The sequence below is a fragment of the Eptesicus fuscus genome, chromosome 4, assembly GCF_027574615.1.
Source record: "Eptesicus fuscus isolate TK198812 chromosome 4, DD_ASM_mEF_20220401, whole genome shotgun sequence".
Classification (NCBI taxonomy): Eukaryota; Metazoa; Chordata; class Mammalia; order Chiroptera; family Vespertilionidae; genus Eptesicus; species Eptesicus fuscus.
This window is the reverse complement of record NC_072476.1, coordinates 104645803-104662579: the sequence shown is the minus strand read 5'-3', so window position 1 is coordinate 104662579 and position 16777 is coordinate 104645803. Positions and strand designations below refer to the sequence as shown.

The 16777-nt window shown below is 41.6% G+C and overlaps 1 protein-coding gene across 1 annotated transcript in view; it reads right to left on the bottom strand.

Annotated features, from left to right (window-relative positions):
- The window catches only part of PLCXD3 (phosphatidylinositol specific phospholipase C X domain containing 3), a 124024-nt gene that overhangs the window by 1345 nt on the left and 105902 nt on the right, over positions 1-16777 (bottom strand). The gene's annotated exons all lie outside the window — the stretch shown is intronic.

Sequence of the window (16777 nt, the reverse complement as noted above, 5' to 3'; positions counted from 1 at the left end):
CTGTATTAACCTTAACTGAGTGTCTAGCTCATCAGTGCCTTAGGCTCTGGGGGTACCAGGCCATGGGCGGTTCCTGAGCAACCAACCTCCCACCTTAGAACCATGATCATCACAGAAACACCTCCTCAGATGCCTCTGCTACTCAAAGATTAGGGTTCCTGGGCCTGAATTGAAAACAATTAATTGTTATCCCCATGGAGAGACATTAGGAGAACACAAGAGTGCTCGTCTGTGTTTCTGGATAAAATAGATTGCTTTGAGGATTGATAAAACATCCTTTTGGAATAGCTTGTAGTCCTCACATGAAATACAAGTTTTACATTTAAAATGCCATTTCTCTTCACTACCCTATTGCCTGTGTCCATGGGCTATGCATATAAGTATATAAGTTATTTGGTTTATCTCTTCTCATTCCCTCAACCCCACATCAAGGTATGTCAGTCTGTTCCATGCCTCCCTGAGGAGGAGGATAAAGGGGGGGGGGGGGTGGTGGTGGTGGTGGGAGACATCTGTAATATCAACAATAAAAAATCTCCTACCCAGAATGTTTCAATCACCTCTCAGTGCTTTTAGGATGAAAATAAAAATCCTTAATTAACCTATAGGGCCCTGAACAATGGCTATTGATTTCAGAGAGGAAGGGAGAGGGAGAGGGACAGGGAGATAGAAATATCAATGATAAGAATCATTGACCAGCTGCCTCCTGCATGCCCCACACAGGGGATCGAGCCTACGACCTGGGCATGTGCCCTGGTTCATAGGTTGATGCTCCACCACTGAGTCACGCCGGCTGGGTATAAATTTTTTATTTGCCCTCACAAGTTTTGCCCTCTTGGGGGCAACATTGACATTGAGAATGCATGATTTATAGCAAACTTACAAGTTGAAATTATACTTAGTTGTGATGTTTTTCTATCCAGCTTTCACAATTCCAATCAAAGTCAGAAAGGGGGCTGGGGAATAAACTTGGTACACAAAGCCTCAAAGCCCTCCTCTGGAATGTGGAACTCTCCTGAGGAAAGGCATCTTCAAATAGATTCCAGGTCTCTTAGAAGAGAAACAAGTAAGTCTACAGGAGTCAGAAAATCTCCCTCCAAGAAAGCAACAGGAGGTGAGAGATGTGAGAGCCAGAGATCTTCTAATGTTCTGGCTTTGAGAACTGGCTTTGAAAAGATTTAGGAGGTGGAAATGCTGAGATCAGTAGCCCTCAATGCGCTGACCTTGACTGATTAATTCATGTCAGGGTCATGAGATTAATTCAATCTCCTACCCAGAATACTTCAATCACCTCTCAGTGCTTTTAGGATGAAAACAAAAAGTGTTAACTAACCTATAGGGCCCTGAACAATGGCTACCAGGGGCTTCTCTTGTGTCATGTCAACTCCAGTCACTCTCTCCATCACCAAGTTCTAATCACACCCCCGTCTTGCTCATCTCGAGCAGCCTAATTTTCCTCAGGGAACTTTGTAAATGCTGCTGTTATTTGTTTGCTTTGCTTTTCGTTTATTTATAAAGAGTGGTTTTCTTCCCCGCCCCTTCACTGGACCACCCACTCATCTTTCAGGTGATATTTTAAATGTCACTTCTTCAAAACACTAGTCAGAATTGTAATTATATTGGTGTATTTGACAGATATCTGTTCCTCAACTAGACTGCAATCTCTTTGAGCACCAGGCTGTGTACTTTCTCACTGGTGTATTCCCAGTCCTTAGCATAGTGCCTGGCAGACTATGTACTCAATAAATACATGTTGAATACATGAACAGGGTTTCCCAGTCCTTAGCATAGTGCCTGGCAGACTATGTACTCAATAAATACATGTTGAATACATGAATAGGGTTTACTTTTAGAGACAAAAGCTTTATTTTTAGAATAGAATATATGCAGTAATATAATTCATGAAAAGGCTACTGTTTTCCTTACTTTGGCTACTGCCATAGATTTCCGTTTGTGAATTCACTGCTATTTGTTTGGAAAAAAAAAGTTTTTTCTTAAACTAACTTGAAGAACTTTAACTTTTCTATATTTGGCAGGTCTCACTTGCAAATTTTTGAATTCACCAAACAATGTGCAAAGCAACTCTCCCCACATTATACATCTAGTGCTATGAGATTATGTGTTAATGATAATGATAGCATTTTCATCACCTTCATAAAAATAAAGTTTATTAGAATTAAACTTAATTCATCAGATTTAATTTAGTTGTTATCAATGTATTATTAATTTTTATTAAATATCATTACATAATTTAATATTTACATGTATTAGACATTAATGAGGAATGCATGTGAAATTCATATTTAGGTGTGCCTGTGTGTATACGTAACACTTTCACAATGAATGCATTTTATATGTGCTACTTTTCTAACTTCCTTACACTTGTGTTTTGTAGTAATGAATAACAATTGTAGATAATAAAACATCTTTTAGCAAATTTTGTTTTTTAAATTGATTTTTTAAATTGATTTTTGTTTTTTAAATTGATTTTTGAGAGATAGAGAGGGGAAGAGAGAAGGAGAGAGAAATAGAAACATTGATGCAAGAGGGGAACATTGATCTGCTGCCTCCTACACGCCCCCTACTGGGGATCGAGCTCAAAATCCAGGCATATGCCCTGACAGGGAATTGAACCAGTGACCTCTTGGCTCATAGGTTGACACTCAACCACTGAGCCACACCCGCTGGGCTGAAAGCATTCATTTTATTTTTTATTGAAATGGATTTTCTTTTTTTAGTGAATGAAATAGAATCTTCAAAATCAACGCATTAATTTTTACCGACCTCTTTGATGCACTGGGGATAAAGATGACTATGAAAGTGTCAGAGCCTTGTTGCTGCTTGTCCCTAATCTAGCCTCTCCTGAGAAATGGAGACTTCATTGATCAACAAAGTTTAAAATAATGACCACAGATCTTTCTTACCCTGAACAACTGAGTCAGCCAGGAGCAACTATTTGAAATCAAATCTGACATATTTTAAAATGTGATTTCCTGTCAATATGGCCATTTCTGAAAGTTGGGAACTTTCACCAGAAAATGAAGAAAAAGACAAAATGAAAAGGAACCCTTGCCCCAAAGACTGGCATTTCATGCACTGACACACCCAGCAATAAAAAGCAGCGCCTTTGCACCTGTAGGTTTAAACCCCAGGAGGGGCTTCACAATAACCTCAGGTAGACACACAGGCACAGGTATGTCATAAATCACAATTTCTGTAAACATAGCCTATCAAGTTTTGCTAACACTGTTTCTGTTCAGAAAGCAGCATATCTGATGCATGTCTGATGAAAAAAGCTCATTTAAAAAATATATCTTTTCCCCTCGAATTGCACTTAGACAAAGAATTAAGTCATGAAATATCTGCAAAACAATGGCCTAACCAGCAACTGTGGAGATTTTAGAAGACCTGCGCTCTCCTGGAAGGACACTAAAGCCCTCCCAAGACTGCCTATGACCTGCGCCATGTGCTTTCAAAACTAAATCACTACAACTATTTAGGTGTAAAACAGAAAAGAATTAAAGGCGCTGGTGACCCTACAGTCAATCTGAATTTTCACTCTGTAGCTGTGAGAGAAAGAAATCCTTCTCTGCTTGATTTTCCCAGATACTCTGCTCAAATCAAGTTCAAACTCCATGTGTAGCTTGACAGAGACATCTATTTAACACGTATGTATAAGGCACCTCTCTGTGCTGCACAGTAATCTGTGTGCTGAGGACACGATGGAGCTCAGAAACAGATGAAGCCCTTGCCCTCCTGGTACCTGCGGTCCAGGAGGGGAGAGAGGAATTTATTAAAACAACCAAAACGATCACTTCAACTTTACTGGCGCTAAGGGAGAATCTGGTCCCGACTGTAGCAATGGGTTTTATTTGTAATCCTGAGTCCCAATGTCCCCTAATGGTAAAATTAGGAATAAACATTCAGAGGTGGACATGGCCGCACAGAAGGCACTGATTCACATGTGAGGTCCGGAGTTCATCATAAAGGCTTGGCCACAGCCATGAGTGCAGACACGCCCCGGGAGTCACATGAGCTGCTGTCCCACCAGGAATACTGGGCACTGGGCATGGACTAACCTTCGCCATCACCCTCACCATGCCAGCTGCTTTAAGTTGTCAAAGGGATACATTTCAAATCCTCAGGAGTCCACAGGAGTTGCTTCACCTCCTTCCCATGCCTGGCAGGCTGTTAGCCTATTTTATTTCTGTGTTTGTTTAACAAAAAGCAATGAAGTCAAATCAAAATGGAAGCAAAAGACACTGTCCCTTTCCTTTGGTGTTGGCAACACGAGCCCTTTTGACTGAGGCATGGAAGAAAACCGTTAAAAATCCACTTTCAATTAAAATAAGACCACCTCCAGGAAAAATGGTGTGTAGAGTTCATAAGATGTCTTGTGCTCCCAGCCAAGGTTGCAGAATAAGCCCTAGACGGTGAGGAGACGGTCTGTGCGCTGAGCCAGCCCTCCCACGGCCTCCAGCAGCCCAGACGGTTCTGTCTGCTAATTTCTAAGGGAGCCCAGGAAGAAAGGAAGCTTTGCAAATTCCAGACAAAGAGACCCTTCAGTACATTCAGATTTAGATTTCCCGGAGGCAGTCAATGGGTTTTCTCCAGAGTGGAGTCTCAATACAATGAACACTTGGGTGTGAGATCAGGGATCCCTACCTCAGGCTCTTCCTCAGTAAAATAGCCCCCACTCAGCACAGATGCTCAGGGAGTTTGGGTATTTAAAATTCAGAAGCAATTTACTTTATTTAAATCCTAAAGTTTCTGTCTGCTGGCACTTGCGCTGCCCTCCTCCTCTCTGGAGCTGCTGCTAAACTGGGCTGAAAGTTTGCACATCTGTTTCTGCTTGGGACAAACATCTGGAGGACAATCGAGTTGTGTCCCTTGGCTTGCAGTGGTTCCCAACTTGGGGGCCCAGCACCTGGCTGTCAGAGGTAGTCGTGTTGGAAGCCCGACAGAAATCAGTCACCCATGAAGTGTGGTCACACCCGTTAACTGAAATGCCACTTTTGTTTACTGCTGGCAGGATCATTTTATCCAGTGGTCAGCAAACTCATTAGTCAACAGAGCCAAATATCAACAGTACAACGATTGAAATTTCTTTTTGAGAGCCGAAAACCGACTTCTGCGCATGGGCCACGAAGTTCCAATCGCACTGTACGTGCACGCCCGACGTGATATTTTGTGGAAGAGCCACACTCAAGGGGCCAAAGAGCCGCATGTGGCTCGCGAGCCGCAGTTTGTCGACCACTGATTTTACCAATTCAGTTTTAGTGTTGACTACCTATTGCTTATGTGAGGTTCAAGTGGAATTCTGTATGCCTTTAACTGTAACCACAGGGAAATGAGTTATTGCTTATGTACATTTATGAAGAGGAGAAGGGCTCGGTGAGGGGAAATGGTGTAAGAAAAATGGTCCTGGATGGTGAAATCCTGGGAACTATTGTTCTCTATCACATTCATCTGTTTTCTCATAATGTCAACAAATGTTTACTGAGTACCTACAAGGGGGCAGTGGCTGGGGCAGACACAGGGATAAATCAGACATGGTTCTTGCCTTGATGATGGGACTAATTCTAGAATTACCTGAACTGTTGCAAATAGAAATTGCTGGACTGCTCAGAATAGCTTTGCCTGAAAACATTGAAAAATGATGTCCATGAAGCCTCCTTTGGGTCATGCACTAGCTGCTGGCCTCTTTCCTGGCACACGCTCCAATTCCTATGGAAAGATTCCATGGACTTTTATAAATTCATGAGGCTAAATAAAGTCTACTATCCAAGGACTCTTAAGTTAAGGAGTACTTATCGGTTTTAATGGACTGTCTGCAATCAATACAGGAGCAGTGGGAGGGCCTTGTTTGGGATACTAACAATGCGTGACCCCGGGAAGGGTACTTCACTCCCTTGCTGCTTATTTTCCTCATTGTAAATGGGGATGATAATGGTACACGTTTCATAGTGTTCTTGCAAGAATGAAATAGAACAGCACTGTAGAGGTAGGTAGTACAACATAGAAGTTAGGAATAAGGACTTTGGGGCAGACTGTTGGAGTTCAGATCCCTGCACTCAGTTCTATGGACTTGTGTGACTTTAGGAAGTCACTTAACTTCTTTTAGATTCAGTTTCCTCACTCGTGAAAGAGAATAAAAAGAGTAAATTCATGTGAAGATTAAATGGAATAACATGCATATAAAATGTAACATACTACCTGAGAGATCAGAACTCAATAGATCCTAGCTGCTACTCTCTTTTTAGTGTTAATGCTTAAAGTGATTATCACATAGCAGACAGTGAATGTTAGTTGCCTTCATATTTCCTAGTTTTCCATTACTTTAAGTGACTACGAAGTTAGTCCTGTAGGCCTGGGTGAAACCTTTGTAGTGACTGTCTTGCAGCCTGTTGCCCTGTTTTCTTCACTCTCCCGTTGGACCCTGATCCCAAGGGAACTCGGAATAAAACTCTGCATACAAATCTCAGCATCCCAGAGTCTGCTTTTGGGGAAACCCAACCTACAAGTGTACCATTTAAAAATATGTATATTTTTATTAATTTCAGAGAGGAAAGGAAAGAAGAGGAAGAGAGAGATAGAAACATCAATGATGAGAGAGAATCACTGATTGGCTACCTCCTGCACACCCCCTACTGGGGATCGAGCCCACAACGAGGCATGTGGCCTGATTGGGAATCAAACCATGACTTCTTGGTTATAGGTTGCCCCTCAACCCCTGAGCCATGCTGGCTGGGCCAAGTTTATTATTTGATGGCAGGAAGTTGTGATCCTTAGATTCTCTTTCGTCCCCCAGCCCCACCCTCTATGTCCACCCCCCACCCCACCTGCCTCCCTCTCCCTGCCCTGAAAATCAAAAGTGGCCTTTGGCAACCTTAATGAGATAAGAAAACTAAAACCATATTTCCATTTCAAAAATGTAAGGTAGGTTGTAGGCTGGTTTGAGGGTGTTTTCCTTGTTGCTGTTAAGGGTGGAGAGAGGAATCACCTGAGAACAACCACACTTATGTTTAGTGCTATGCACTGTGCAGACTTCTTGGGGGCCTCCACCTCCTCTGGCAAAGCAGAAAGGCCACCCAAACAGGACTACTTAGAAACAGTGACCACACAGTCTTCCTCTGTAAGGAGGCTTTGAATCATGGATCAGAGGCTCACGAAGGCCTGCACCTACTTCTAAAGAAATCATGGTCACTCTGATGGGAGACTTTTCCAGTCCCAGCTGCCCCACAGAAGCTGCGGGTATGTATTTTCTCATCACAGCCTTTGGCGTATAGTACTTTGCGCACTTCCATGTCTGTGACGTGTGCTTTCAAAGAGAGTGTGGCTATGGCATCCAAAGTAGATGTTCAATTTCCAAAGAGCCAAATTCAGAAATTTCACATTCCTTAGAGAAAATGCTAACAGGCAGAATGAACACAAACAGAATTTAATTTGGTCACAATATTCTAGGTACAAATGTGTTCCTGTGTCTGTGGGCCAAAGTAATCCTGCAGAGTCATCAGAGGTGATTTCTTTGGCCTTTTCCCCTTTAATCAGTGACAACAGCAGGTGCAAAGGGTAGAGGAGTATGACATCTGCTCTGTAAGATAATAATACTCATTAAGATCTTAATTCTTTAATTTCCTCCTGAAAGTGGTCTTATAAAGTCAGCGTCTTTTATTAGTCCCAAAAGAGTACAAAATTTTAAGTCAATTAGTCCGAGAAGAGTGTTTTCCATTGTGTTATCTGTTGCTTTTATCTTTGTGAAATCATGTTACCTGACACTTATTTAAATTGCCCACTTCAGCATGCTTTGACAACATAGAAAATTCCTAGGAACTTAATAACATGCAATAAATATTCCCAAACCATATAGGTGCCCTGTGTGTATCTTATTTGTTAATACATCCTCCCTCTTCCTTTTATGTGTCCTCCTTGCCACCTTTACAAAAGTGTCAAAGGACATCAGGTTTGAAAATGCCCTTCAGATGTTTATAAACAGTCACCACATTCTGTGTAAAAATGTTTCCTAAATGTTTCCATGGAACAATGCCTCATCGGATATTGGAAGATATTCTCAAAACAAATAAATATTCCTTTGGTCAAATACATTTAGGTAATGTTGAAGCCTCTTTGATGTTCACAATATTCATGATAGCATCCTATCTAATAAAAGAGTAATATGCAAATTGACCATACCTCTGCTACACCCACAAGCCACGCCCACCAGCCAATCAGGAGTGAGTATGCAAATTAACCCAACCAAGATGGCTGCAGCCACAGAGAGAGCAGGAGGGAGGCTTGGGTTTCCCCGGCGATGGAGGAAGCCAAGCTTTCCGCACACCCTGGTCTGGCTTGGCCTCCGCTTAAGGCTACAAAATTTCAATTACCGTATTTTCTGGTGTATAAGACAACTTTTTAACCCAGGAAAATCTTCTCAAAAGTCAGGGGTTGTCTTATATGCTGGGTGTCATCTTATAGGGTGGGTATATCCCAAACTCTATATTTTAACTGGAAAAGTTGGGGGTCTTCTTATACACCCAGTCATCTTATACTCCAGAAAATACGGTATAGAAGATAAATAAATCCTAACAGAAATGGCTGCCACCATGGAGCGAGCAGAAGGCTTGGCTCTGCTCCAGGCTACAGAGTTTCAATTGTAGAAGATAAATAAATCCCAGATACCAGGGCCTCTGCTTGGGTCACCGGGGGGCGTGGCTGGCCTGCAAACCACCACAGGCCCCTTTCCCAGGCTGCCCCATGTCCCAAAGGAACCCCCACCCTGATCCGGGACACCCTTCAGGGCAAACCAGCTGGCCCCCACCCATGTACCAGGCCTCTATCCTATCTAATAAAAGAGTAATATGCAGATTGACCATCACTCCAACACACAAGATGGCTGCCCCCATGTGGTCAAAGATCCTCCCCCCATGTGGACACAAGATGGCCACCACAAGATGGCCAGCAGGGGAGGGCAATTGGGAGGGACCAGGCCTGCAAGGGAGGGAAGTTGGGGGCGATCAAGCCTGCAGGGGAGGGCAGTTAGGGGTGACCAGGCCGGCAGAGGAGGGAAGTTGGGGGTGACCGGGCCTTCAGGGAAGGGCAGTTGTGGGGGACCAGGCCTGCAGGGGAGGACAGTTAGGGGTGACCAGGCCTGCAGGGGAGGTCAGTTAGGGGCAAACAGGCTGGCAGGGGAGCAGTTAGGCATCAATCAGGCTGGCAGGGGAGTGGTTAGGGGGTGATCAGGCTGGCAGGCAGAAGCGGTTAGGGGCAATCAGGATGGCAGGCAGGCGAGCAGTTGGGAACCAGCAGTCCTAGATTGTGAGATGGATCCCAGATTGGAGAGGGTGCAGGCTGGGCTGAAGGACACCCTCCCCCTCACCCCCTCACTCCCCATTCATGAATTTCGTGCACCAGGCCTCTAGTATTAACATATTAAGGACTTTGAGATGTTATTGGAATAAGTTAAGAACTTACTAGTATTTCCCTGAGTTAAAACTTATCTGTCCCCAAGAATAGTCTCACAACCACCAACACATGTAAACACACACACACACACACACACACACACACACACACATACTCTTCTTATTTCTTCTTAGAGACCAATAGATATGTAGACGACCTAATGTTCTACAGAACTCTGTCTGGAACTATTGTCATTCAGGGTCCTTTTCGAGGGATCAACTCTGCCATTTGTTTTAGGGACTTGAAGTTCTCACAAGCCCCCTGAGGCAGACCCTCTCATCTTTGAACTGTTCCCGCTACTGGAAGTTTTCTGACCACCCACTAGTCTATCCCTCTTCAACATGATATTCCCTTAAATATTTGACAATAATTGGGACTCTCCTACCCCACCATCTGCATCACCCCTTCTCCATCTCAAATACCCATTTCCTTTCCTTAGATCAGTGGTCGGCAAACTGCGGCTCGTGAGCCACATGCGGCTCTTTGGCCCCTTGAGTGTGGCTCTTCCACAAAATACCACGGCCTGGGCGAGTCTATTTTGAAGAAGTGGCGTTAGAAGAAGTTTAAGTTTAAAAAATTTGGCTCTCAAAAGAAATTTCAATTTGTTGATATTTGGCTCTATTGACAAATGAGTTTGCCGACCACTGCCTTAAATCATTCTGTTTGGAACCCTCTTATTGTCCTTGTCACTCTCTTCTAAACACTCCACTTTGTCTATGCTTCTTCCAAAAGAGGTACCTGAAAATAATGCACTTTTCTAACTTGGGTGCAGAGTATAAGAGTATCTCCACCCTCATTCTGGGTACTGTTGTTGTTTTATTATGGCCAAAGAGCATTCTGACTATTTCTCTGTTGTTACCACCAAAGTCATTCCATTGTCACCTTTCCCCTGAAATTCTTTAACAGCTTCTTCTGAAGGAAGCAGGTGCCGTGGAGGGAAAGCAACTCTATTTCTACACTTGTCTTTTCCTTCCAGCTTAGGGAATCTTCTCTCTGCTGCCCAAGAAGACACAGAGCATGCAGAAGCTGAGGTCCCTGAACTGTAGCACAGTTCTCGAGAGTGGTCTGAGGCTGGAGAGGGGCTGAAGATTGGGAAGTGGGAGCAGATGAGAAACATGGAAGTTTTGATCCTTTAGGAGGCAAAGCAACGGTATTGTCAGGGGATGTTAGCCATTCAGGTAAGTCTCTGCTGGGTTGTTTTAGAGTTAAGATCTCAACATCAGAACAATTGTGCAGATACAAAGAAATGTTTTAAGTAATATAATTTCCCCCTCAACATCTGTAATCTCATATGCATGTGAATACTTGGTCGTGTGAATTATCTGCCGACTTGATTGAGTTTGCACTTAGCATGTTGCAGAAGCAGGGTTTGGTGAGGTGACATAATGACAATAATGCTGTCCTTCCTCAGGGCTGGTGCTCACTCTAGCTTTAATTAAGTCATTAATTAACTAGCTATTGAGTCTAAGAGTCCCTGAACCTAGAATGTGCTTTATGAAAGAGGAGCATTGTTAGTAACTGTGTCTGGTTGTATTTTAGGGAAGGGTTTGAAATGTGGTCCTAAAAGAACCCTTGCTACACTTTTTTTCTATTTATTTATTTATTTATTTATTTATCTACTTATTGTTGAGTTTATTGGGATGACATTGGTTACTAAAATTATACAGGTTTCAAGTGTACAGCTCTATAATACATCATATGTATACTGCATCGTGCATTCACCACCCAAAGTCAAGTCTCCTTCTGTCACCTTTTATCCCCCTTTACCCTTTTCTTCCTCTCCCTCCCCTTTCCCTCTGCCCATCACCATACTTTTGTCTGCAACTTGTAGTTGTTGTTTGTTTTGTTTTTTGCTTCATCTCTTCATGTTTTTCACCCAACCTCCTTTACATTAATCTGTAATGCTATAAAATTGTCCCTCCATGGGGGGTAGGTATACAGATTGAAGAAAAAGAGGGGAAAAAGATAAAAAAAACTCACAGACATGGACAACAGTGTGGTGATTGCTGGGGTAGGGGGCGGTGGAGGAGGGTATTGAGGGAATAAATGGTGATGGGTGGAGACTAGACTTGGGTTGGTGAACACACAATACAATGTATAGATGATGTGTTGTAGAATTGTGCACCTGCAACCTGTATAATTTTGTTAATCAGTGTCACACCAATAAATTAAGTAAAAAGGAAAATAATTGCTCCATCACAAAACAAAACAAAACAAAAAAAACGTAAAATAAAATGCTTTCTCGTGAGAGACCAGTTCTGGGTTATCTCAGGGGAGGTGTGCAGGGCTGGGTGTTTGAAAGTTGTTACAGAATTTATTCAGGCTGGAAGAAGAAAAGACACTGGCATAAAGAAGGCAGAGGAGCCTTCTGGTGGTGACATGAAGAGTTGTTGAAAATTCAGAAAAGAGGGTCGTGTGTGTGTGTGTGTGTGTGTGTGTGTGTGTGTGTGTGTGTGTTGGAATCTTAATTAACTTCCAAAGTTCCATAGTCACACCTACAATTGCATTAACCGCCTGGTTTTACAGAGATGCTGCTCTCCGGGCCCTTCCCTCCAAAGCACCGCTGTGAGACAATGAAGCCGCAGTTTCATCCAGGGGATGGGGGGACCAGTGCACACCACAATCTGCCTTATACCAGCGCACTTGCCTATAACTGAATTTGAACTTGACTGCACACAGTGTCTCTGAAAAACTTGGAATATGACACTAAGAAAGGAAATAACTAAAATACTAACATATCAAAACTATCCTAGAGGCAACAAAATGTATTTTCGATATAATTGACACACTATATTCATTAAACCAAAGTTGTTAAATGACGTGAAGGCCAGGGGTTCGCAGTTCCTCTGCTCTAGACTAGAAGTACAATGACAGAGATCTCATCTGTCCTTCACCATTGTGGACTGGAAAACCTCAAACAAGCCCAGTTCACATTCGAAAAGGAATTGACAAAGGGAAGTGGCTGGTGAATCAGACAGTAGCACTGGTGATGGTCACCATCTCTGGACTGTGCGGGCCACTGCTCCCGGGAGAGGCGAGGCCACGGAGGAACCTTCTCCCCCGGTGCCAGTCGCGGACAGGGACCTGTTTCAGAGGGACAGTGCTATTTTCAACTACTCAGCAGGAGGGAACTTCAACAACGTCACTGCTCATTTTATTAGGAACCCGTGTCCCACTGGAAGTCCTTAACCAGAAATCGTTTGAAAGCGTGGCTCTCTTAGCTACTAATAATAGCATGTGTTTTATAACAGGTCTTATTCCTGGTGCGAAGTTTCATTTTAAGGGGTAAAAAGGGTTTGGCATTAAACAAACAAACAAAAATCTTGGAAACATGCCACTGAAGTAAGGTATTTTAAGTACATGTGAAAGATGTTGCTGTGCAAATACCATGTTTGAATGTGGCTCGTTACTACGTCTGTTGGCAAATAAAGAAAGGTTCCTAGTGCTTTTCATAGCTACATTATACTGTTACATCTGGTGGAACTGAATGGACAACAGAATCAGTAAGGCTGGCCTGAGAAGCGTGAATCCTTGACTCTCCAGCTGGCTCTGCTCCTAACAAGCTGTCCATAGAGGACAAGACCATCGATACCACATTTCTACATGGCTACGTCCAAATGAGCAGCTTCCTTGACTATAACGTCATTATTGAAACCGTACTGTGACCCCACTTGAACCATGTCTGCAAGGCCCTGGCTCTCTGTGCAAAGTGCAGGATGAAAACGCATCACTCCCACTCAGGGTTATTAGGAAGCTCAGATACAATCACGACTGTGCACACCCTTGAGAACTGCAAAGTGCCCTGCCAATTGAAGTTGTTAAATAAATTATTTGGAATTATGTAAACTGGAACTCCTCCTGGCCCTCAGCTGAACTCTTCACAGGTAAAAGGGTTGGACTGCCTTTGGCTTTTCCGTGTTTGTGCACTCAACCTGCCTTGGCTGAGCATCCGTTCTCTGACCTTATTCTGAGGCCAGGGAGGGTGGAGGAGAAAGAGTCAAGGTCATGGTAGAAAAGAGTTTCTAGCACACTTTCTGTTTCCATTTCTTTTAGAATCTCCTGCATGTTACTAATCTCCAGTAACTTGAATCTAAAATTAATGGGAGCCGTCTAGTTACTATGCACCTATAGATTATAAATTGAGGTGCCAGCATACTGCTTTGGGACCAAACAGCTTGACTAAGTGGCAAAGGAGCTGATTTTAGACATGTTTTCTTGACCAAGAGAGTTCACAGCCCTCTCTGGTTGGAGTTTCCACCATCCACAAGAGGGCTTTGTTCCAATCACTGTAGTAAATGGGAATGGATTATGGGGCTGAGGTCTGGTGAGCCCTGGTCTTCTATCTACTCAACAATAAATCTGGGAAGCCAGCAAGGGACCTGCCCCTTTTGGAAATGAGCACAGCAGCATGTGGCTGTGATTTTGAGAGCACTGTCCCCAACAGGGTGTCCCATACATTCTCAAATGAATCAAGCCATGGTAGCAACAGCTCAAGCAGAGCATCCTACTCTGGAATCCTTCCGGTGAGTGATGCCATAGCTTCCATTTGATCCCGTTAAACCAAACACTACTGTGTGTCAGGCACTGTGCTAGGCAATGGAGGCGCTGTCCCAGGTGTGAACAGAGAGCTCAGAAAAGTATGTAAAAATGAGACCTTAAAGTTTCTAGTTTAAACCAGAAAACCTAAGCATGTACTCAGGAAATGGCCTCAGTTTCACCAGATGCGCAGTAGCTAGATGTTATTTACTCTCTCCACCAAACGCTCTATCAATGGTATAGGATGTTTGGGCCCCAAAGAGCTGATCCCAAAAGGCTGTTTGATGATTAAGATAAAGGTTCACTCACTCTGTCTTATTGAACATACAAAATAAGATGTCCAGAATGCTTTGTGTTTGAATATTTAACGTGGATATTCTATTATCAGCTCTAGCATTTCATTCTCTATATTGACTTAATATATCAATAGCAACGGTTGTAGGAAAAATTTCAAAGTAGAAGCAAAACTCCCAAGTGTGGCATAAAAATAAATGTAAATCAATAGAAAAAAAGGAGATGATTGATTTTAAAATTCAAATATACAAGATTTTGTAATGTACTTAGCTATTTCAATAGCTAAAATCCTTGCTTCAGATATAGAAAATCATGCGCAATGGTGCTTCCGTTTTTTGTTTTTTTGTTTTTGCATTTTACTAAGAAGGATGATTTCTGGACAAAAGTAAAAATAATGGTGGATGGCTGGATGGATCCTAGAAGTCTGCATGTTCTCAAAAGTGAAAAATTTGCAGCTTCAGAAAGCTATACTTACCTGAATGTAAGTACAGACTGAGGATAGATTTTTCTCTTCATCAGAAGCATGTAAAAGTCTAATGATAATGAATTCACTGCCATCAACACACCTGTACTGTCCAAGCCATTCCCACTTCACACAAACTATAGGGTCCTCAGGCCCAGGTAGCTCTACCTTCCCTATCCTTACCTACTAACTGGCCTCTAAGGGTATGAGTATGTGGAGAACATTTTATACACCACAGTGATACAGGGAAATTGAACTAAAGATATTAAGAGCATGTTTTCCCCTTCAAATAAAGGAATCATCCTTTATTACACAATCTGAACATTTCTGTTTACTAGTTATTTTGGTTCAAAATCTTTTACATAAATAGAAAAAGCAGTTCAAAGCCCAAACAAAATATTTCCAAGTGCCCAATGAATATTTTTAAAAAATGAATTGCTATTAGGCAAAAGGAAAATTAGCTTTGTTTATATGCAAAGTATATGCCTTCCTTTTGGCTGAAATAAATGGTCAATTCAGTTCTAAAGTCAAAATGTCTAATCCCAGTAGGTGGTTTCATGTTTGTAAAATCTCAAAAATCACTAAACTCGGTATGTATCTGCACCCTGAGCATTGGATTTAAATAATTTAAAAACATAACACAGGTCTAGACTAAGAATATTTTTAGTCACAATGAAAATCCAATATGCTTAAACCTGGAGAAAATAAAGAATGACATCAGCTAATAGTGAATTCTGACATTTTCCTGATCTTAATGAAAATGTTTTTCAATGTCAAGTTATAGTCATGTTAAAACATTTTCCCCTAAAGCCCAAGCATATATTTGCCATATACAAGGCAAACATTTTCATGAATTGTATTATTTACTTGCTTAAGCTGAGCTGGCTGGCTCATTTGTTTGAAAAGAAAATTTCTCCTTTACACCTTAGGCATCTCTTTCAATTTCATATAACTTACAAAAAACTATTGCTTTTTTACCATCTTATATTTGCTCTAAGTCTTAAATGGCTTCTATGATTCTCCATTTGCCATAAAACATTATCTTGGACTGAAGAAATAATCTTTCTAAACTGATGCTCTGAATTAATGGGCATGTTTAAAAGGAATGATTTCAGATGGACTTCTAAAACATGAATAATAAATTGGTCATAAAGGACAAGCATTAAGCTGGTATTTAGAATCATCTCCATGAACACAGGATAGAAGAAGGCAAGTGTGTCCAATAGTTTATGGACATATTTGACTAAAAGAATAAATGCCAAGTCAACCATCCAGAAATGTAACTTATTTTTTAAAAGAATAGGCTCAATAATGAAGACTTCAGATTTCTTCAGCTTTTAATTGAATAATAGGTAAGATATTTTACATTTCTCAGTTTCTTTTTCCACAGCAAAATGAAAATACGAACTCCAAATGATTAATTAAAGAAATACTTGAATCAAAACTGAAAAATCTATTTCCATTTTGCCACTTAAGGAAATAGCTATTTTTGTTATAAGTTTCATGCTCAGCATAGCTCCTGTTAATTTTCTCTTGTAAGTTTATTTAAATTCAATTAGTTTGCCTAGGAATTATTTTAGATGAGAAATATGTAAATGCGACTGATGCCTGTGGGTCACATCCATTAATAGCAGGTCATTTATGTAAAAGAAATTAGTATTGATTACTAAAACTTAAACTTCCTAAGTTTCTATTAGAAAAATTTCAGCTCAATTGCAACCTATGTTAGCTATCATTTAGAAAAAACTTTCTGATTCATGCAGAGTAAGCCACACATTCTCTTTTACTTCATATGATTAAAATTATATTTGTGTTGCATTCAATTAATATAATAATTAATTCATTCATTCAATTTTAGACACATGTATTGCCCACCTACTCTGGGCTCTAGTTACTGGAGAGTTAAAGGTGAATAAAATAAATGCATCCCCTGCTCTCACATAGCTCACAATGTAGTGATGTGTGTATGTGTGTGTATGTGTGTGTGTGTGTGTGTGTGTGTGTGTGTATGCACACTCAGCAATT